General features: G+C 38.3%; 1 long non-coding RNA gene across 1 annotated transcript in view; it reads left to right on the top strand.

Annotated features, from left to right (window-relative positions):
- LOC125922673 (uncharacterized) overlaps positions 1-17,842 on the top strand; it is a 288,478-nt gene extending 270,636 nt beyond the window's left edge. The window contains exon 3 of the long non-coding RNA XR_007457732.1: positions 17,508-17,842. This is a non-coding gene — a long non-coding RNA (uncharacterized LOC125922673). The remainder of the gene's footprint in view (positions 1-17,507) is intronic.
- The last annotated feature ends 4,883 nt before the right edge of the window (positions 17,843-22,725 follow it).

Genomic DNA, 22,725 nt, shown 5'->3' with positions numbered 1-22,725 from the left:
ATGCAACACCATTTTTGTCTTTCTTCTCTCCCCATGATGGACACTCAGGTTACCTCCAAATGTTTACGAACTCAAATAATGCTTTGAACCAATCTACATGGAGTGTATAAGAATTTTCCAGGGATATACATCCCAGACTGGTATACTGTGGTATGTAAAAATATTAAAAAAATGTAATATGCAAATACATATACAAATGTATGCATTTACACATGTAAATATATCATTATATTTATATATTATATATGTAAATATAGTCAGATAGTGTTGGATGTCTTTCCAGAATTTCTGTCCCAGTTGTCTTCACTCTCATTAGCAGTTCATAAGGTGAGGGTCTCCATATCCTTATGAGCACTGGGCAATATCCAACTTTCTAATGATTGCCAACTTAAAAGCTTTAAGGTGATATCTTATTGGTGTCTTTTTTTACCTTTTTCTGGTCGCCAGTAATTTTGAATGTCTTTTGAAACTCTTTTGGGTATGTGGGGTTCCTCCTTCTGTACACTGCATGTCTGTTTCCTTTGTCCACTTTCTGTGAGCCTTCTCCAGCGGATTGTAGCAATCCCCTGCTGCTTTTAGATATTGACACCTTAGTTTAAGACGTTGTGCGTATTATCTTCTTCCCTATCATCCATTGACTCCTTTGCAAACTTCCTGAATTTCTAAAAATTAAGAGTGACAACCTCTTGCCTCGAAGACTGTGATTTTGAAGTGTTGTTGAAGAATCCCTTTAACCCAGCATATATTGGAGAAGGGAGAGTCTCTATCCGAGCCTGAGCAGAGACCTGGAGATATTCTCAGAAATGGCTTGATGGAAAGAAACTCACAGCCAATTCTTAAGTCCGTGTAGATGCCTCACAAAAAAATCTATCCCCTCTCCTCCTTGGTGGTAAAATATGCTTAAATATGGGAATAACAGCCAAAAAAGTCATTTCTCTTTGTGAATGAAATATTAAGGGGTTGTCTGTTGGAATTCCTCTTGAGCTGTGGCTTTCCCCATGGCGGGAGTCCCCTGAGCCATATTGGCACCCACCACTCCCATTCATTGAGAAGAACCCTTCCAAGAAATGAAGATGCTTCTATTGACTGTGTTTTCTAGGAAATATCAAAAACTGGAAGTCAAAGCTAAGCGTATTTGTATTTGGTCATTGTTATTATGGATATACTATATTCTATATAGAATATAGAATATATGAATATTCTATATTCATAGATCTTGGCATATATAATAATGCAAAAGAGAATGAAATATTAGAATGTTCTATTTCTAAATGAAGACTGGGAAAACATAAGCTCATGATGTTGTTTCTAAAATCTGAGACTATCTTTAGCTGATTTTTCTGGAGACCAAAATAGCATTACTATCCTAGGGCCTGCATGAAATGACTCCCTCAGTTAAGTTCTCATTTGGCATTGAGTACCCTAAGTTGGCGAAGGAAAGATATTATCCCCCATGAAAGGCTATACTTGATTAGTGAGACACAGAGACCAGGAAGATACATAGTTGAATGAAAAATACAGTAATGTAAGTTTAAGGGAGTTACTGTTGCCGATAACATGTTTAAATATAGAGAAGTTGCTTCTGCTATGAATGCTTCACTGTTTCATCTCCAGAGATTATTTCTCACATGTATGACAGTGCAGGTTTTTGCAAGCCTTTTAGCTTATAAAACTTGAGCTTTTTTTCTTTACATTCATTTTCCTACTCGCAGACATCCACATTTTATACCCGTTTCCTTTTGACTAAGCATGTCACAGGAAGTTACCCTAATCTACTGCCTGTCAGGGATACTGAATTACATAGCTCTATAACTTTGGCTTCCTTATGAGTTACTTAAATGGCATATCTTTTCAAAAGTGTCAAAAACACTGAAAGTAATGTTTCTCATTGCATTTCCTAATACCTATCATGGATTAGAATGTTAAAATAGAAATCTATAACTATCATTTCTACTCAAAATAATTTGGACATTTAAAAAATCCCAGATATAAGTTTGAATCCATAAGTAATTTTTTTATTTTAAATAGTTTAACATTTTTATCATTGATCTAAAAGTAGGGTTGGCATGTTAATAGACCCAATAAACATTTAGAAACTGGACTCTGTTCCTCCTGAAAAATGAGTATCTTCCAGGTACAGGAATACTTGCTAAAATGGTAACAAAATAAGATATTGTATTTTATCACAATGAACCCTGATCACCTGAGCTAATAAACTATGGTGAATTTTATTTTTTAATTATTTTTATTTTTTAATGTTTATTTTTTAGAGAGAGACAGAGCATGAGTGGGTGAGGGTCAGAAAGAGAGGAAACACAGAATCCAAAGCAGGCCCTATGCTCTGAGGTGTCAGCACAAAGCCCAACGCCAGGCTCCAACTCACAAGCTGTGAGGTCATGACCTGAGCTGAAGTTGGATGCTTGACCCACTGAACCACCCATGTGCCCCTTACCATGCATTTTAAAAGACCATGTATACCAGACTCTTACTAGGCCAAATTGAAGATCCTTTCTTACACAATACACAATGAAAATTACTTAGTCAAACATAGACTTATTCTGTGCCATTCAATTGCTTTCTTTCTTTCTTTCTTTCTTTCTTTCTTTCTTTCTTCTGTCTCTCTCTTGTGTGTGCAAAAAGATGATTTTATTAAAGCATGGGGACAGGACCCATGGGCAGAAAGAGCTGCCTCAGGATTGTAATGAGTGATTGATTATATACTTGGGAGGTAGGGGAGATAAAGTCAAGGGGAAGTTTCTAAAGGGACCGTTCACATGTTTTCAGTGCCTGATAAACATAACCACCACGAAATCCTAGTTTTCCACCATGAAACCCTAGTTCTTAAAACCCCAGTTTTTCCCTGACAGACTGCACAGTGAATGTCTTCAATAATGTTCTCTTGCTTGACAAAGACCTTTTTTTTTTTTTTTTAAAGATCTAGAGGTCTTTGTTATATTCCTTGATGCTCTTAAGTCAAGGTATTTTTTGTAATCATATAACACAGAAAAAGCAATATAATGATCTAAAAACTTTTAGTTTGGTCATCATTAAATACTTTAATTCTTTTTCCAGTGTTTTCAACCACAGTTTTTATCCACATGTTGATGGCACTTGTCATTGGAGAATCTTCAGTTGTTGTGTACTTTGCCATCTTTCTCAACTTCTCTGCCTCTCTTCACAGGAAACTTCTCCATGATGAAATTCAGCAGCTCAGATAATATACTGGCACTCAGATAATATATTGGCAATGAGGAAACTATTATGTTGTGCCCTTACAATACCACTGGTAATTATAAATAGTCAATGGGATTATGAAACTCATCAAAATAAGCAAGAGATAGTATGCATAATGACAACAAAAGGGATCATAGTTACGGAATGCTTACTATTGACTCATCATGCTGACTATGGAAAAAGTTTCCTGAAGTCAGTTCTTTTAATAATCCTCGGAGGTAGCCGTCATCCTGACCTGCATTTTAAAGATGAGGAAACTGAGGATAACCACGACAAAGACTAAATCTCTATTCTGAATGATTTCATGAACCAATTAGACAGGGAGAAAGCCTGATTCCCAAGGCCCCTTTATCTTGATAAAGTCCCAGTGGTTCACTTTTGCTTTTCCCTTGCCTCCAGAGATGTGTCTAGTAAGAAGTTGTTATAGCCGATGTCAGAGGTTGCTGCCTGTGTTCTCCTCTAGGATTTTGATGGTTTTCTGTCTTGCATTTAGGTCTTTCATCCATTTTGAATTTATTTTTGTGTATGGTATAAGAAAGTGGCCCACTTTCATTCTTCTGCATGTTGCTATCCAGTTTTCCCAACACCATGTGCTGAAGACACCGTCTTTTTTCCATTGGATATTCTTTCCTACTTTGTGGAAGATTAGTCGACCATATAGTGAATGGCTGCATTTAAAGATGAGTGTTGTGCGGAGCTTGATTGAGGACAGGGATGGCTAATTCCTGATGATGGGTTACACAGTCTTTCACCTAGTAACACATCCAATCTGCTTATCACTTTGGGAGCTATAAGCCATACAAAGCTCAGACTGAGAAAAAGTATGGCAGAGTCCTTGAGAAAGCCTAACCAATGAAGATGGGTAGAATGAATTATGATCCCTATACACTATAGAATATTCTAGTGCTGTTAAAATAAATAATCAAGTTATACCAGTTAATTTGAATAAGCCTCTAAGACTGGTATTGTTAAATGAGAAAGGTAAGATAAAAAAACAGTGTTTATAATGTATTTCATAGTTTATAAAGCAGAGAAACATCTCCCTATACATGTATATTTGTGTGTGTGTGTGTGTGTGTGTGTGTGTGTGTGTGAGATAAGAAAATTATAAACCAGGCGTTAACCTGAGTTACCCTAGCATGATGGTATGGTGGTCATGGTAGAGAATGTAGTTGGAAGAGGAAATAGAATGAAAAATAAGAGGGGCGCCTGGGTGGCTCAGTCGGTTAAGCCTCCGACTTTGGCTCAGGTCATGATCTCGCGGTCCGTGAGTTCGAGCCCCGCGTCGGGCTCTGGGCTGATGGCTCAGAGCCTGGAGCCTGTTTCCGATCTGTGTCTCCCTCTCTCTCTGCCCCTCCCCTGTTCATGCTCTGTCTCTCTCTGTCTCAAAAATAAATAAACGTTAAAAAAAATTTAAAAAAAAGAATGAAAAATAAGAGAACATTAGGGGTACCTGGGTGGCTCGGTCGGTTAAGCGTCCGACTTCGGCTCAGGTCATGATCTCACGGTTCACGAGTTTGAGTCCTGCATCAGGCTCCGTGCTCACAGCTCAGAGCCCAGAGCCTGCTTTGGATTCTGTGTCTCCCTCTCTCTCTGCTCCTCCCCTGCTTGCACTTTGTTTCTGTCTCTCTCTCAAAAATAAATAAACATTAAAAAAAACTTAAAAAAAAGAACATTAGATACTAAGAAACAAAAGTACCCCAGCATGTGCCCCACTTTTGTAAGATAATATACATGGGTTGTTATGGGCTGGATCGTGTCTTCCAAAAATGATACGTTGGAGTCCTAATGTCCTATACCTAAGAATGCTAGCTTATTTGGGGATAAGGCTTTTCCCATCAAGTTAAAGTAAGGGATAATCAAGTTAAGGTGAAGTCATCAGGGTGGGCCCTACTCCAGTATGACAGGTGTTATAAAAAGCAGAAAATTTGGGCACAAAAAAGACGATATGAGAAGACCTAGGGAGAAGTCGGCCGTCTACAGGCTGTGGACTGCCCGAGGCCAAAGGAGCTATGAGAGAGGCCTGCTTCAGGTCCTTCCCTCAGAGCTCTTGAAGCATCCAGCACTGCCAGTACCCTGCTTTCAGACTGCTAGCCTCCCCAGCCATGACACAAAAAGTTCTGTTATTTAAGGCACTCAGTTTGGGACATGTTTTTACAGCAGCCTTAGGAAACCAATACAGGGGTATATCCGTTCAAAAGACATTAGGGGAGAAAGAGGTAAAGTTTAACTACCTCCATTTGTGGGATCTTTAGGATACATTGTCAAGTGGAAAAAGAAACAGTATTAGGAAAAAAACAGCATTAGTATTATGAAAAAAGAAACAATATTAGGAAAATGTGGGCAGTGTGCTTGTATTGAAATGGAATAATTAATAGACAGGAGCTTTAGTACTTATCAGTGCAAACTTGGGGAAGTTACATCAGTTTTGTCATCCATTCAATGGGGCTAATGATGCCATCATATCAGGGTTGCGTGGGGGAATAAATGGACAAATGATGCACGCAGAGTTTTGATGCCTTCTTTGCTGCTCAGGACCTTGGCATTTGCTCTCTCCTATGTCTGCAAGGTTCTTGACATAGGTGACTCTTCATCCTACATCCTATATCACCTCGGATAGTTTCTCCTGACCATTAATTTTCCCCTTCATTTTTTCTATCACATAGCACCCAGTTTACCTAACTCATAGCACTTTTCCCAACCTCATGTTATTTCTTTGGTTTGTGATTTATTCTACTTCTCCCCCAGTCCACCTGCTCCATGAGGGCAAGAATTATTTGTGTTCTATTCACCACTGACTCTCCAGTGCTGAAGACATTTGTCAGGCACAGAAAGGCAATCAAGAAATATTGTTGAATGAACATCTGAATGGACAACAGTGCTCTGTACTGTATTTGCCACATAATAATTACAGAGCAAATATTGGCTATTTTTTCTTCTTCTTATTACTATAGGTGTACTAGAATCCACACGTGGGGAAAGAGAGGAAGATTTTTTCATTCTCCACCATCCCTATTCACCCCAGACCTGGGAAACACCCTTTTCCCTGGCACAGAGACAAAATTTGATCTGAGCCCTGTTTTAATTTCACAGAATCTATCCAAAACTACTATTAGGGAATTTTAAGGCAGGAAAATAGCTCACCAATAGCCTGCAGGTGTCCCTCCACATAATGGGACCTTATTTGGCCCAGGTAGTTGTCAAAGGCATAATTATGTTTAATATAAAATAGGAATCAGTGTTCCTTACCCAGAAATGTAGCCACATCCCATCTGGAGAATGATATGGTGGTTGCTGAGAAACAGTATATAGAAATAATAACTTTTGGACAGAATGTTAGCACAAAATCCAACAAAGATGGTCAGAAAAGGTGGCTTGGGCAAAATGGTGGTAGACCACGTGGCTTCAGAGCAGCTCAGTACTAGGCTTCGCTCAGTGATTTTTCTTCCTCCTGTAATTGATGCCAGGGACACATGACAACCAGGCACATACACCTACATAGCATGTCTCTTTAATACTCCTTGAAGGGTTCAAACTATGTCAAATTAAAAAAAAAATGTTTATTTATTTTTGAGAGACAGAGCGTGAGTGGGGGAAGAGCAGAGAGAGAAGGAGACAAAGAATCCGAAGCAGGCTCCAGGCTCTGAGCTGTCAGCACAGAGCCCGACGCGGGGCTCGAACCCACGAACTGCAAGATCATGACCTGAGCTGAAGTTGGCCGGCCACTTAGCCAACTGAGCCACCCAGGTGCCCCTGTCAAATGCTTCAAAACACTAGGTGATGGTTGGGGCCATAGAGATTTCAGACATTCCTATTTGCGCTCTTGTTGAGAACTTAGGCGACGGGGAGATGGCTACAGCACCAAGAACACCTGCTGGGATTCTTACCTATGCTTAGAGAATGTTGCCACCCCTCCACTGATCTGCCCATTCTTCTGATTCTGGAAAGACAATCTATCTAGCCTTACTTCTGTTTGACACTGCCTTAACAAGTTGAAAATTGTAACATTGTCCCTGCCTTCTTCAAGCTAAACATTCCAAATGATTTTGCAATGTTTATTTCACTGGAAAATAGAGGAGGAATTAGCCCTCAGTCCATTCAAGGATTGAATTCATTTAGAACCTGAGGGAAGAAGGTGTGGGGCTCCTGGTTTGTAAAGGTGCAACATTTGGCAGAATGGCCTTTACCAAAGCCACGCACAGGTCAGCTTCAATTCCTGAACCCTTCTTTGGATTTTCTAATACCTTCCATGGGCCCTAAGGTGGGTACTTACAATGAATCCAAATTGAAAGATCATGTGGACATTTTCACATATAAGTCCTTTCCACATAATCAAAATATTAATTTATGTATCATTCAAACATGTAAGTAGGCATTAAAATTGATTAGATGATTTATTGATTTCGTGGGGCAAAGGCATCTGCCAAATTGGCCTTGTATTCTAAATTTCATTTTAAAAATACACTTTATGGGGAATTTTGTCATAATTTAACTAGAATTTGCCAAATTGCATTCCACGCTTGTTGGTTTGCGAATTGGCCCAGATACACAGAAGCCAAGGAGAGACTGAAGAAAGAGGCAGGCCACTGCAGGTTGGTAGGTGACAGGTTTAATAAAGGGACTTACATATGAGGCTTGCCTTGGGCAGACACAAGATGAGTAGATCTCCACACTCACCCGCCAGGATCTTAGAAGTTTATGTAGTGGCCTTAACTGGGTTCTGTCACATGTACTGTCCAGATGGTCTCAGCAACACCTAATTCTATCAAGGATGCATCCTTGAACCAGCTCCTAGTGTGGGCACAGTGAGCAGAACATGCATTCCTAAGACAGGGGAGAGGGCGAGGCTTCCTATTGCCCAGGTCCAGCTGGCGGATCAACCAGTGGTCATGTCCTCTTGATGACCTCCTTTAACAATGATACACAAGTGGCTTTCAAGATATTACTACATGGGAATGCAAACTGGTATAGCCACTCTGGAAAACAGTATGGAGTTTCCTCAAAAAACTGAAAATAGAACTATCCTACGACCCAGCAATTGCACTACTAGGCATTTATCCACAGGATACAGGTGTGCTGTTTCGAAGGGACACATGCACCCCCATGTTTATAGCAGCACTATCAACAATAGCCAAAGTATGGAAAGAGCCCAAATGTCCATCGATGGATGAATGGATAAAGATGATATGGTATATATACACTGGAGTATTACTCGGCAATCAAAAAGAATGAAATCTTGCCATTTGCAACTGGAGGGTATTATGCTAAGTGAAATTAGAGAAAGACAAAAATCAGATGACTTCACTCTTATGAGGACTTCAAGAGACAAAACAGATGAACATAAGGGAAGGGAAACAAAAATAATATAAAAACAGGGAGGGGGACAAAACAGAAGAGACTCATAAATATGGAGAACAAACTGAGGGTTTTTGGAGGGGTTGTGGGAGGGGGGATGGGCTAAGTGGGTAAGGGGAACTAAGGAATCTACTCTTGAAATCATCGTTGCACTATATGCTAATTTGGATGTAAATTTAAAAAAATGAAAAATAAAATAAAAAGATAACAAAAAAAAGATATTAGTAGATATTCCTTGGGGAAAAAAAGGATATTATGATATTCCATGTTCCCCAGAATTTCTGATCTCCCCATCAGATCATGTGACAAAGGGTCCTTTAAAACTAGAGTTAGGAGCACCTGGCTGGCTCATTTGGTAGAGCAGGTGACTCTTGATCTTGGTGTCGTGAGTTTGAGCCCCATGTTAGGTGTAGAGATTACTTAAAAAAAACAAACTAATATTAGAAATTCTATACTATATTACTATCCTAATTTGTTTATTCCCCAGAAAAATACATTCTACATGAATTTCCTGGATGTACAAAAAAGGGGTTAAGATTAGTTTTACTGGTCAAAATACTTTCATGGTACTTTGTAAACACTGAATTCATATATTTAATATTTTCTAGACATAATACTTCACTACATATTATATAAAATTTTTCTTTTTTATTATTTTCCAATTTGCTTAGTACTGTTAATTCTTGGCATAATTTTAACACCAACTGTAATAATATTATGGCAGTATATTATTCTTTTTACTGCTTATTACATTTGAGATATAATAATATTTAATAGTTCTTTCTGTTTGTGCTTTTTAAACATAATTATATAATTCCTTAATATAGACTTTTTATGTGAATAATTTAAAAGTTTTCTTTTTAATTTTTTTTAATGTTTATTTATTATCGAGAGAGAGAGACACACACACAGAGCATGAGCAGGGGAGGGGCAGAGAGAGGGGGAGACACAGAATCCGAGGCAGGCTCCAGGCTCTGAGCTGTCAGCACAGAGCCCAATGTGGAGCTGGAACTCACAAACTGGGAGATCATGACCTGAGCTGAAGTTGCTCGCTCAACCAACTGAGTCACCCAGGCGCCCCAATAATTTAAAAGTTTTACACACACACACTTACATACCCTCCTCTTGTTATGAATTAGTGGAACACTTAAGTTAGTAAGACGCTAAAGGGAAATACTACCCTTAATAAAACAAAATATACCAACAAAGTTTTAGGAAAAACAAACAAACCATGAAGGTCTTCTGCATCTCAGTTTAAAGTGCAGACAACTGAATGCCTCTAAAGTTAAACAAATTCCCTAGGAAACAATAAAAAACAAGTGCTTTGGAAATTTAACTATTAGCTTTTCTAATCATTCTGGTGTTTATTTATTTATTTAATCAAGATGGTAAATTAAAAACCCAACTTGGAAGCTACACTTTGCTGATGGTATGAAAGTGTTCTTGCTCTTTCCTTGGAGGAAAGGTATTATATAAGTGCCCCCAAACAAATGGATTTCATATTCTATACTTTCCATTTTCCTTGAACATTGTAAACACATCGGGGACCATTTGAAATACAATTTTGGTGGTTTATGCAGCTGGACCATCTTTATGGGGAAACCATGTTTTTGGAAAAAAATTTTTTGAAGTTTATTTATTTTGAAAGAGAGCAAAAGAGCACAAGCAGGGGAGAGGAAGAGAGAGGGAGAGAGAGAGAATCTGAAACATCATGGAGAGAACCTGATGCGGGACTTGAACTCACCAACTGTAAATCATGAACTGAGCCAAAATCAAGAGTCAGACACTTAACCAACTAAACCACCTGGGGGACTTGTAAACCATCTTGAATTGAAGTTCTTTTGGTGTTTTGGTATAAAATTACTTTTGAATGGGTCTCAAGATGGATTTATCATTATTAAATCATTAAATCACAGTTTGATAAGGAGTGAGGAGTTTCCCAGGAGGTGGGAGTTTTCATTAGAAAGCTGAGAAAGTCCTGGAAAATGAGTTGGTCACCTTACTTTCAACCATCTTCTGAATACACCCTGGGGAATTTGAGTCAAGTCATGATCTAGAACTAGTTGAATCAGTCTTCGCTTCAGATTAAGTTGGGTAACAAGAGCCTTTATTATCTTTAAGGGGGAAAAAAGTGTTACTCCTAGTTGCCATAACTTACATCATCTTCTCATTTTTCTCTGGGAAAATTCCAATTCTCAGTTTGTCAACATGGCATATCAAGTACCTCACCATCTGGCCTAGGACTTCTTCTTTGTCCTTCCCTCCCTTCTCACACGACCCCACCAACCCCAACCACACACTCCTTAAGATACTCCAAACCTGCGGAACTTTAAGGCATTCTCCTTCAAGACCTGACACACATTATTCTTTCATCCAGCCTCCTTCTTTCACTCTCTCCCCTGCTTCCCTCTATTCAGCATACTTTTTGTAAGATAGCTCAAGTATCATTACCTCTGAGTAATTGTTTTCGTCTTCTTCAGGAAAAGCTATCTCCTCATCCTTTAAGCTCAATGAATGTTCAGTTTATATCTTCATAATATAATTGATCATGTAGTATTCCAAATACATTTAATTTAAAAATACCTTCTTTATTAGATATTTCTCAAAAACAGTGACATGACTTATTTTTATCTCCAGTGCCTAATCTCTTGCCTGATGCACAATAATATTTGTCAAGCGATCATCTTAGATTGATATACTTTTTATTTTTTTATAAACAAATGAGAAACCTGAGGCTCAGAGAAATCAAATGATTTTCTCTTTATTGATAATTAGGAAGCTACAAGGGCAGGGCTTGAACCAGTCATCCAACTCTAAAGACAATGCATTCATTACCACTTCTATTGTATACATTGATTGCCAATAGGACACACTCTCACCTCCCAGGGAAGAATTCCTGAAAGGGTCAGGAGAAATATATTTCAAGAGAATGAGAAAGGAAGTCCATTGCCTTTTGAGGCAAAGATCTGAACCACAATAGAATTCCTCAAAGGGATAATCGTCCATTTGGATGAGAATGATTTTGTACTAAAAGGAATCCTTTTTTTCTGTCTTGCATATTTCAGATAAACTTAGACCAGTCTTATTGATTTAGGTCCACTTGCTGTGCCTTTGATTACTTTAACCAGTATATATCTCAAAACAAATCTTAACATAAACTGAAATAAGATTTTGTTGGTAATATCCTTTGTGCATATAGAGGGAGACAGCTCTTCTGATAAATCAGACCATTCAATTAACATCAATTTAAATTAAAGCCCATGGTTTTGTCACTACTTATAAGGTTCAGTTTGGTAACATACTCTACTTTCTTCAATCAATTTGATCTTCGAAAATTAAGGTAAAAAATCAAAAGATTATCAATGTGTAGCACTACATGTACCTCAAGCCAATTTTAAGAGCTAATATTTTGTCTGAAATGTAGATAATTTCAGGAAATATAGTCAATTTTTAAAATATTGAATTAGTGGTGAATTTTCACTGCTTTTAATGAGACATCAATGTTTCTTGTTTTGCTGGGATTTATTCTGTGTGCCTGGAACAAATTTCCAGACTTTTCAGATGCTTTGTTTCTCTCGCAATTAGAATAACTAGGTACTTAGTTGTCATGGAAATACTCCCCTCTATAAAAAATTTTAAAACAGAAGCTTTCTTGATTTGTCTCTCTTTGCTGAGCAGGCAATTACAACTGCTACCTTTATCCTCCTTTCTTTGTGATTTCCCCAGTACCTACCTATTGAGATTTTTGTGTAGCAGTTTCATGGTGCCTGATCTCTAGATGAAAATGTCTCTTCATTCATGAGAAACGGTAATAATATTCAGATGGTGTTCTAAGCTTTTAGTAGTTGACAACAATCATTGAAAAGGTGCAGATGTGTAGCTGTGGCATTGTTATGTTGGCTGCTTTTAGTGTAATTCAATCGCAGAATATTCTAGTAGTTACTTGGTTGTAGGCAATTGTGCTCCCCAAGGTAAATGATGGCTGGTCTCAGCAGCCACACACTTAGCTGGCACACGTAGGGCAGAACCCTAATCCCACTCATCTCAGTGAGATTTCACCCTTACTATTTGGCAGGTCAATCGATAAATATAAGTCGACCCTTGAACATCAGTGTGAACTGCACAGCTCTGCTTGTACTTGGATTTTTTACAGTACAGTAAATGTATTTTCTCTTCCTTATGATTTTCTGAATAACGTTTTCTTTTGTCTAGTTTACTTTGTTGTAATAATACAGTCTGTGATACATATAACATACAGAATATGTATTAATGGGCTGTTCATATTATTGGTTAAGGTTTCTGGTCAATAGTAGGGTATTAATAGGTAAGGTTTTGGGGAATCAAAAGTTACATGCAGCTTTTTGATTGCAGAGGGGTCAGTGTCCCTAACCCCCATGTTGTTCAAGGGTCAACTGTATATCACCTGTGAATTTCTCAGGATAGACACTGTTAAAACAAGACAACAGGCCCAAAGTGAAGTCACTAATGCAAAGCACCATGTCACCAAACTGCAACTTAATTACAGTTTTGGCCTCTCCCAGAAATGGAAAGTGACCTTGCCGTAATCAATCTATTTTTTTGCCTGTTATACTTCCCTGTTCTCTTTCCTTTCTGCCTATAAAACTCTTTCAGTTTGTATAGCTCCTTGGAACTCCTTCCTACCTCCTAGATGGGATGTTGCCTGACTTATTAATTGTTGATAAAGTCAGTAAGATCTTTGACATTTAGTGAAGTTGATTTTTGCTTTTTAACAGCACTTAATAATTATTTGTTCAATGGATGGAAACAGTAGATTCTGATCCTTTATTCTGAGGTGGGGAGTGGGGTTGAGGTTGGTGAGGCGTTGATCTTACAGAACTGTGGTTTAGTAAAAAGAGAATGGAAATGTAACCCATTAGTTTTCCTGTATCATTTAGTTATATATTTACTGAGTACCTACAAAATATAGATACTGTGCTTGGTGCTGAAAATTCAATGGTGTCGTCATGGTTGTGAGGCAATAGCTCAGCATAGTGCTTACAGGTACAAGATTTGGAGCCAGCTTAGGTTCAAATATAGACATTTTCATTCATTAACTCTGTGGCCTCAGTTTTCAATTTCCTCTCTTGTAAAACTGGTTGCACCTACTTCATAGGGTTGCTATGGGGATAGAATGATGCCATATTTGTAAATATTTCTGAACAGTGCCTATAACATAATAAACACTGTGTTTGTAAAATATAAATAAAATAAGACAAAATATTGACCAAGAGAGACAGTTTCTACACTCATGGAGTTTGTGATCTTGGCAATAATTCTTCATTGGCTAATATCATTCCCAGGGTACAGTATAAGCACCAAATAAAACATGTCCCCAAGGCAGCTTTTGATAGAGTAAATAAGAGAAGAACAAGGGAAAATTGAACAGGAGAGAGTGTTCATCAGCACTGAGATGCTCTCCAGTTAAGCACCCATGCAATTTCCTCCTATCTTCCCCAGGCTCTTGAAGGGAGGGAAATACAAGTAGATTATAATGAGTGCACAAAAATAAAGGTATGAATCACGGAGGTGACCTGGCGGGTACAGACACATCTCATTCAATGTAGTCGATGTCTTTGTAGATACACCAAGGGTCTTTGAATCAAATTATATTTCCAATGTCCCAGGAGCATTTGTTGTTTAAAAGAACCTATGGTAAATCCATTTATAAGAGGACTAACCATTAACTTATTTATTTATTTATTTATTTATTTATTTATTTATTTATTTAGTATTTATTTAGTTTTTGGCTTTTGCATTGGATTTTGAAGTCATATTTTATGAACTAGTTTTTCCTGGTGTAGATTACCTTATAATTGGATTTTTTAAAACTTTCTGAGATCAGGTACTCTGTTTATCCTACCAATATGAGCATTTGACATGAAGGCATTCACAACTATTTGTTGAAATGAATATGACTAGAGTATCATCTAAAAATATGAAAATTTTCAAAAAATATGAAATATGTGAAAGTTTAGGTTATGTTATTAAGCAGTAAATTTCTCTTCAAATTTATAATGACTAAAAAATGTTCTAGAAAAAAATTCAAAGATAGAGAATATTTTAAAAATTAATTGAACACAAATGTGTCATCTCTAAGTTACATAAGGAGATGAGCCTAGGCAGCAAAGTCTCAAGAGTCACAGCTATCCCTGATTTTATCCCCTTCTTTCCTTCTTGGGCTGCTAATTTCTTTCTTTTCATAGCACCACTTGGCTACTTAATATTCTGGAATTAATTCAGGGGCACAGCATGTGGATCTAGATTCCCTTCATATTAAAATAAAACCCCAAGAGAAAGCTTGAGTCCCCATGGAGAGGGAGACCAAGAGCCCCACACATTGTTGGGACTCCTGTAGAGACTCTGAAGTTGAATGTAGTTTTCAATCCAACAGAGTATTCAACTCTACTCACTACTCTCATATATTTCCCAATTGAACTCTCTTTCCTGAGATTCACATGGCCATTGAAAACTTGTTCAGACTATTGGAAACTTTTTCTTACCACTATACATTCTCTAGCTCCTGACATACCTAAGTCAACAGAAGAGTTCATCCCCGGGGGGGAAAAAGTAGAAGCCCTCGTATAGAAATCCTTTGAAATTCTTATTGCCAAAACTCATTGCATGGACACCCATGCTTCTCATCCCCTCTGCTACAATTGTGGCCTTTTTCTTAAAAGACATCTGTGTAACAGCTTTATGGATCATATGTTGGTCTGCTTCTTTAAGAAAATTTCCACAGTGATTATTTCTTTCTCTTCATTTAACTATCTTTGACTTATTCTTCTGTACTAGTTTCTTCTTAACAACATTAGAAATTCCTACCACTCAATTTCTTCTTAGCCACAAAAAAAGGCAATGATTTTGGACTCCATGCCTACTTTAGTTATAATTCCTGTATTCACTGCTAACACAGCCAAGAGCCTTTGACGAGTTGTATATTCTCTCTCTTCTATCTTTTTCTCAATTGAAGGTAACTGATTTTCCTCCAGCCACTCTAGTAAAATGTTTTTCCAAGGATACCAATGATGACCTTGTCACAGATCCAGTGGAAAAATTTCAGTTGTTATCTTGCTTGATTTCCATGCAGCATGTGACATTGTTGACCTCTTCTGAGGCATTTTGGCCTTGGTTTTCCTTACTTTGCACTCTTGGATTTCCTTTCTACTTTTCTCTGTCTCCTTCCCCTTAAATACTCTCTAAATGTTGCTGTTTGTCTTTCTGTGCCCTTGACTTTTATTCGTTAATGGTAAATACTGACTCTCTTCTGTATGCCAGGCACTGTCTAACACCTGCTTCACTTCTTTCTCTGGACACTGTCCCTACTAATGCCATCCATTTCCATCACTTAAATTATCATCTGTGCCAAGTGTTGCCAGATATAGCAAATAAAAATATGATTCATAATAAAAAATTATTCATTGTTTATCTGAAATCCCAATTTAATTGTGCATCATATATTTTATCTGGCAACCCTAACTGTATCAGAAGTCACAAACTCAAATGTCTTCAGGAGCCAGTTAGTTAATAAAAAGTATAAGAAAAATAATGATGGGGATTAGGGTCAACTAAAGAGCCCATGTCCTATCAGAAGACCTTCAAATTCAATTCCTTTCATGCATCTGGAGGCAAACAAATCAGGTCTAAGGGCCCCATCTCATCTAACACTATATGTTTGAAACTTCTAAAGTCTATGTGCTAATGATTCCTTCCAGTCCTGTGTATACAAGTGTTTTCTAGATATCACCACTTGGATATTCTTCTGGTAACTCAAGATGTATGAAAATAAAGCCTCTATGCAATAGCCAGAGGTATCAATCTATAATACAGTTTGGATCGTGCCACTTTCCTATTTAAATCTTTAACCTATTTTGTATTGCTTTTAAGATAAAATATAAACTCTCTGATAGGGTTTATAAGGAGTTTCATGTGTCCTTAGGTTAGTGCCCTTACTGTCATCTTTTGTCATTATCATCCTCATTCCTACCACTTAATGCTTAAATCCTAACCAAACAACCCACTAACCTCAACAGACCATTTCTGAGACTCTGCTGGTGCCCTTCTTTCTGCTTGGAGTCCTTCTCTCTGTGAATATCCGCTCTACCTACCTCTGTTGTCATGTGACTTGCTTTGGTGAATGAGATATGAACAGAAGGGACATATATAAATTATGGAAAGAAATATTAAGGAAAGTGCATGCTCTGCCATACCTGATTTTCTCTAACTCTGTGGTTGTAAAAGCGTATGTTTTGCTTGGGTCCACAGGACACATGAAAGGTAAACCATGCTTCTTTGGGTTAGTGCCTATACAGGGCCAGTTCCTGATTGAGTGTACTGCACATCATAGATGTTTGGTACAAAGTCTCAATTATAGTCACAAACAACCAGAAAAAAAAGTTTTGTATCTCTCCATATTTTTAAAATATAATAGACTTTGTTTTCTTCCAGCTGAATAGACATGTGGGTCAACCTATGTATTGGTAAATAGATTTATTGTTTGAGCTCAAACAGTGTTTAGTAAAGATAACAGTTCTATGTGAACCAGAAAAAGAAAGTGCACACATTAGTAACCAAAGGAATACTGATTTATTTGCTTTCCTGTGTTACTGTTACAAAGGAAAAAGTATTTGTGTATAATGGGGCATTCTGTTAATGAGAAGGTGTGCCTTAGAGTAAACTGGATAAATTCTGATGCCAAATTGTGAGAATTTTCTTCATTATGGTTAAGTCCTTCCTATACCTGTTTATCTACAACATGTGATGCTATCAACTAAGTTACAGTGATTGACTCATTTATTATCTAACTTTCCTGAATTTCCACAATGTGCAGAGAAATTTTTTTATGAGGACCCCCACAATAAGGTGATGCAGACTAAAGAATATTATTCAATGTCTTTTAGAACTCTGATCTGCAAACCCTGCTGATCATCAGACTTGATGGGGAAGATATTCACACACGAGATGCTCCAGTCCCAGTTTAGATCTTTTGAAGTCTTGGAGCTGGAAACCACTTATTTGAAGCTTTTCCTCCAGAGGAGCAGATGAAAAGCTTAGGGGCACTGATATTTCAAGACAAGATACAGTTTCATTATTAAGCAGCTTTCATTGTCTTTGGATAATGATAATCTCTCTATCAGTTAAAGAACTAAAAAAATACATGAAGAATTAAAACAATGGATAGTCATTCTGTCAACTGAGAAAAAAATGTTCAAATTTGGTAAAAAGTCTGTCTTTGAGATGAGAAGCAGAATAAAGATTTGTGATGTACTGAAGAGATTGACTTCATCACCAAGGTGGAGAGTGAAGTAGTAACAGGAAAAGAGATTCTTTGACTCACTTAAAAATGAACAAATCTTTAGTGAAAATCTAGTGGGTGCTGGAACCTCAGTGTGAATCATAGGGGACCTCAAGATGAGAGAGTGTACTTCAGCAGGAAATTGACTACACAGGAACCAGACAGACATGAGTTCAAATCCCAGCCCTGGCTTGCAAGAGGCATGACTGAGTGAACAATTTAACCACTGTGACACTTCAGTTTTCAGTCTATTTAATGGATGTACTTTCTCTCTCGTAGTATTAATGTAAAAACCACATGGTACAAAATATATAGTACAGTACCTGACTCACCGGCAACCTGATTTTTAATTAGGATGCAATCTTGAAAGAGTCACACGAAGAAGATGTACATAATATATAAGTGATTTCAACACAAAATAATAAGCCCTACTGTGTATTGTAGCAGAGCAAATTGGAGATAAATGATGAGAGGAGGAACACCTAACTGTGTCACTCACGAGGGAAATGGCACCAAGTGAGATATGCCACATCGGGTATACTTGGAATTTGTGGTAGGCAGAATAATGGCCACCCAGGCCTTGCTCCCTAGATTCTACAAATGTGTTCCTTTATATGGTAAAAGAGATTTATGATTGTAGACAGAATTAAAGTTGTTAATCACTGACATTAAAATAGGGAGATTATGCAGGATTACCTGGGAGAGCCCAATGTAATCACAAGAATCCTTAAACACACAAGGAGGCAGAAGAGTCAGTGTCAGAGTGATATAGTGTGGGAAAGATTCCACCAGACATTGCTGGCATTGGATGGAAGGAAGCCGGCCACAAGCCAAGGAAAACAGAAGGGCTCTAGAAGCTGGAAAAGGCAAGAAAATGAATTCTTTCCTAGAGCCTTCAGAAAGAAATGCCACACTCCAACACCTTGATTTTAGCCCCATAAAACTGATTTCAGACTTAGGACCCCAGAACTGCAAGGTGATACAGTTGCATTTGGTTAAGCCACACATTTATGGTGATTCGTCTCAGCAGCAGTAGAAAGTCAATACAGAACTAAAGAGCTGTTCCTCCTGAGTGGGGCTCTTTAGCCCCACAAGTACATGGGGTTGTGAGACACTGTGGCTGGTGGGAACAGTGGCACTTCTGTATGTTTAGAGCACAGTGGCAAGTAAGTGAGTGTTAGGATGTGATCAAAAACCAAGAGCAGGGAAGAGATTATGGAATGACAGACACATCCTTCAGAGGAAGGTGGGCTTTATCCTCAAGGCACCAAGGAATCCTTGAAGGGCTTTCACGATGAATGAAGAAGATGACAATCCACAAATGAGAAGAAACCATTGAGAGTGAAGAAATTTAAGTTGCTTCATTTAATGTACCAAAAATAGATCATTATTTCTTTTGGAGATGTGATCTGAGTAATAAACCTCACCCCATTTCTTAATTCCAAGTTTCGTCTTCTGCTGTTTTCTGGAGTATGTACTGAAATGTTCATTTGCATTATTTTAATACTTTGCTCCCTTATTTACGTGCCTTAGAGAAAGCATCATCCTAATATAGAACCAGATACAATGCAGTGGCATTTTTATTTTCTCTTTCATTGCTCCCTTTTGATGATCAGATGTCATACCTAGAAGTGGAGTCTGGAAGCTAACTACCCTCTGTGCAGTGCTGAAATAATCAAGGAGAATCATCTCACAGGCTGGCTGCACCATCAGTTATCTTTTTTACTGAAGGGAGAGAAGTGTGCATTGTGGTGTAGAAGAAAAGGTGACCCCAGAAACAAAAGAATTTTTCATCCTTTCACTCAATAGATTTTTAGTGAGGTGCTATTTTGTGCTAGGCACCAAGCCTGGCACTGGGTGTCTACTGGTGAAAAAGCCAAATGTGATTCTAGTCCTCTAGGACACTAGTGTGTGTGTGTGTGTGTGTGTGTGTGTGTGTGTGGAGATGGATATTAAGCAATTACTTGCAAATAATATATATTTACAGTTCATGGCAAATGCTGGGAAAGAAAGGAACAGGGGATTTTGAGAGAGAGAGAGGGAAAGGAATAGGAAGATGGGGATGTGTCCTTTAGCCTGGGCACTCAGGAACTTTCTGAGGAAGTGATATTTGCAGAGAAACCTGAGGTTGGGAAGGGACAACTCAGCGATAGAGAGCAGAACTTTCCCAACAGAAGGAATATTGTGTGGAAGGTCCACAACTGAAAAGAAGGCCCTTGAGCTTGAATAAGTCAGGGGCTGGGGGCACAGACCTTGAGGAGGCCAGGACGGTCAAGTGCCCACAGTCTCCTATAGTCTTGACTACAACTGGAACTCAATGGGCAATCGTGGTCAGGTTGCTCAAAATTTCTGGACTTGTGGTACTTTGTAAAAGGAATTGATTAAACTTGGTGTTCTCTAATACCCCGAATCAAAAGCAAAAGAATGATTAATTGATTCCATCGTCACATAAAGAGTAAAATGATAAAGGGAATGTCTGTTTAGATTATTGAAAAAGCCTCAGGTTTTAGCAAATATTTGTTGAGGACTTAATTTATGCGGTGTGCCAGGAGGAGCATGAACAGTGAAATGCATCAGCATCTGCTCTCTGGGAGAGGCTGTTACTTCTGTTGTGCTCTTGTGGCTCCGTAGGCTGCTCGGTAGGAAGAGTCCCCAAATACCACCACCCACAGACCACTTTTAAGGGATCACTGAGGAGCTCAGCGCAGCTTCTGAATATCACAAACCTACCCTAAGACCTCAAGATGTTGCTTCTGACTTCTTAAGCCTCCTGCCCACAGGCTAGATACCATCACCTTGGTTATGCCACACTTGTGAGAGTATGGGGAGGGTTTGGCCGGACGTCCGTGGACACTCTGGGGCTCAGCTTCCCTTCCCAAATCTTGTTTTCAGAGTGGAGAAGGTGAAGAGCTAGGAAGACCCGGTCAGTGTGGACTTGACACACTCTGTAAATTTCCTGCAGTGTCTGCTGTGGGCAGAGGATTTAAAATAACTAGATACAGCAGAGGATGATTTCTGGAGAAAACCATGTGATTCTCTCCAACACCTAAACACATCCCAGAAAAAGAGAATCTGGATGGTGGGTGGAGAGACTGCTAACTGAAATGCCTAGAGAGTGTGTGTTCCTTGACATAAAGAGGGAGAATTTAGCTTGAGATTATTCAGACAGGAATGTCAGGATCTAAAGTTAATCTTTGACATTCCAATTTGTCTTGCCCCATTTTCATGCCCGTCATCATGTGGCAGGAGGGAACAACGTCCAGCTGCCTCTGTGGCTAACTTCTGCTTGAAGCAACCTTTGAAATGGAGCCTTTGTTCTTGTTGTTCATTGTTAAATGATTGCCACGTATGGGGAAATTAAGAATAGCATTTCTGTAGCAGTCCTCACTTGTGTTCTTGTCAAGCTAAAGAAAGCTCTCGTTAAATGGATACGAGGTGACTTAGGCGAGGTACAGCCCTCTGCGGCTAATGTCTAAAGTCTTAGTTGCCATTTGGCTTTCTTTGTCTTTACAGTTTTATTTGGTGAAATGTTAACTTTCTTAGTATAATTTCTTAATTGCAAATAAATATGCTTCTGGGGAGGAAAACAGTATTGTGAGTAAAATTAAAAGTCAATATATTAGATGTATGAGAGCAAATGAATGTTAATGAAGGCAATTTCTTTAATATTATATGTATAGAATCTCTCTGTGTATATATCTATATTAATATTTAATATATATTTATATAATATGAATATATATTGTCCATATGTAACATGGAGGTTGGTTTATTTTTAATAAGAGCTAGGACTAAAAAAATTACAAAGACCTCATGTTGCTATTTTAAAGTTGCAACTAGATGTTAGATTTTGATGTCTCAAAATTTGATCATCCTGATTGATAACTATTAATCTAATTTATTTTTTGATGACATCTTCCTAGATTTTAAAAACTAGTTGTCACAACCCGGATGAACTTATCCACAATAAGTGCAGAACCAGCGAAGAAGGAAGAAAAGCCAGGATGAGGCAAGTTTGTGCTTCAGCAAACAGAGCTTCGGCTCGGGTCCCCAAGAAAGTTGTCAGAAGATCCACACAACCACATCTCATGGGACTCAGGGAAGCTGGGTCTTGAGTTAGGGATACCAGTAAGAGTCTTTAAAATGGATTGATACATGACGACATGTATAGAGTAAGATCTGGTAAATCATAGTCTGGGTATTAATTGCTCATTCTTTCCCTTTTTTCGAAGTATTTCTGAGATGGGACTGCCTCCCGAGAAATACAGTTGCATTTAACCCTGAGGATAATCTGATCTTTTTATGTACTTTCGTGATAGTTCTATTGATTGTTTCCTCATCTGAGAGATAGATGGAAATGTGGGAAACATGTTAGAATTTGCAGCTGGCTTTTTCTTTAGTCCATCATGGAGTCATGTGCCCTAGTGGGAGGAGGATGGGGCATTGACCTTCCCCAGTAGATACTGCAAACATTTGTTCATTATCATCCAGTTACAGAGAATACTGAGAACATAGCTGTACTTCAGAAGAAAAAAAGTCTTTTCTTTCCCTGAGGAACAGGGAGGGTTCTGATATTTCTGCTGCTCATAATTTGGGCCAGGTGTGATCAGAACCTTCCCGATCATCCATCAAATTTCAAAGTTAGAGACGAAAGGATAATAAGGGCAGGGATATAAGATATATCCTGGATTGGGGCCTGGGTGGGAGGGACTATGGAAGGAGGCTTTTAATAATCAGGGTCCTGGAAAGTAGTCTGAAGGCAGTGCTGCGTACCGGTGCGTATCCGGCGGACCGAGAGGGTTTGCTGTGGGCATTCAAGGCCA

Source organism: Panthera uncia, chromosome B1 (genome assembly GCF_023721935.1).
Source record: "Panthera uncia isolate 11264 chromosome B1, Puncia_PCG_1.0, whole genome shotgun sequence".
In the NCBI taxonomy this organism is placed as follows: domain Eukaryota; kingdom Metazoa; phylum Chordata; class Mammalia; order Carnivora; family Felidae; genus Panthera; species Panthera uncia.
Note: the sequence above shows the minus strand (reverse complement) of the source record. Positions and strands in the feature narration are given on the sequence as shown.